Below are 1,591 nucleotides of genomic sequence, written 5' to 3'. Positions count from 1 at the left end.
CAACATCACAATTCCTCAAACTTGTTAAGACAAGTGAACAGATATGATGTTGATGGGGGGGAAGGGAGGAGGGAGGAAAAGGAGTAATTGTTAAAGGGACACGAAAATCAACTACATTGTATATTGATAAATTAAAATTTAAAAAAAATAAAAAATAAAAATCTATAGCTATTCCTATCCCCTATCGGACAGTCCAATTTGTGTGGCTGGGCTTCTGCCTCTGTCTTCTACTGCGTGCTTTCCTGTTAGGCTGCCACTCTGCCCGAGCGTAGGCCCACTTATCCAACCAACCTGACTCTCACTGGCCCCCCTCCCATGGCAAGGGAGCAGGGCATTGGCAACCAAAAGGCTTCAGCTCTCAGTGCTCTGATGGGACAAGCTTAAGTTTGCTGAAGATTAAGACTAAGACCAAGGTTAACTCACTGCAGGGAAATACTTACAATGGAATAGTAACTCAGAACCATGGACTTGTGCCAGTGCCAACTATATGTAACTGTCCCATGCTAATTGCTGCCATATTGATTCACTACGTTGGACTTTCTTGGATAGCAATGGCTTCATCACATCTGAGTTCACTGGCACCTTTGGGCAACTGGATATCTTTCTGCAAGATGAGCTCCTGAGCCAGAATAATTCTACCTTCCCACCTTCGCTTCCAGCTCCTACAACAAAATCTCCACACAGCTTAGTGTCATTTCCTCTGAGACCCAACTTCCTAGAATTTTCCTCATGGGAATCAGAACTCGAAAAAAAATCTAAGGATGGGAGACCACACCAATCCTTGCCATGTTGCCCAGAGGCTCCCCCTTATTACAACACCAAATTTAGAGTCCTTTAACTGAGTTCTGGGAGCTGCCACTGGCTCATCAAAACAAGGTGCCCTAATATTGTTCTCCAGCCCTTGTTCCCTTAATGCTGTTATTTCCAACTAAGATTTTTATTCAGTGTACTTGTTTGCCAAAACGCATATAAATCAGAACACGCACTTTGCAAGGCTTAAAAAAAAAAAAAAAAAGATTTGCATGCTAAAAAAAAATCGAAGAGGAGAAAGTACTGGCCTCACAAGCCACAAAACATATTATAAAGCCACTATTCTCAAATCTTTTGCTTTACTAGACCCCTGTGGCAGTGTGATGAAACCTGCAGAGCCATTCTGAAAATGTTTCTTAAAGCATAAAATAAAATATACAGGATTAAAGAAAGCCAATCATACTGAAATATATTACTTGCCAAGGTTAAGAGCCCCTAAAATAGAAGGCCAAAGTAGATTATAGTACTTAAGGGAATTTCATCTAGGAGAAAAATGGTATTTCAGCTCCCTGGGAAAAGGAAGATTTATTTACTGTATACTGCTGTCACAACTGGCTATCCATCTGAGGAAGAATGAGATGGCTCCTTATCTTGTGCCATAAACAAAAGTGAATTCCAAGTTATTAAAGATCTAGAAAGAAAAATAAAACAAAAATCTCAGAAGATGTTAAGGGAACCATATGTACCATCTAAGAGTTAGGGAAAACAGGAGCTATAAACTGTTTTAAAAAACTGTAAGAAAAACATACACTAAACAAAATTTAAAAAACAAGACTTAGGT

This window comes from Galeopterus variegatus, unplaced genomic scaffold (genome assembly GCF_000696425.1).
Source record: "Galeopterus variegatus unplaced genomic scaffold, G_variegatus-3.0.2 Scaffold3482, whole genome shotgun sequence".
In the NCBI taxonomy this organism is placed as follows: domain Eukaryota; kingdom Metazoa; phylum Chordata; class Mammalia; order Dermoptera; family Cynocephalidae; genus Galeopterus; species Galeopterus variegatus.
The sequence above is the reverse complement of the archived record's forward strand: the minus strand, read 5'-3'. Positions refer to the sequence as shown.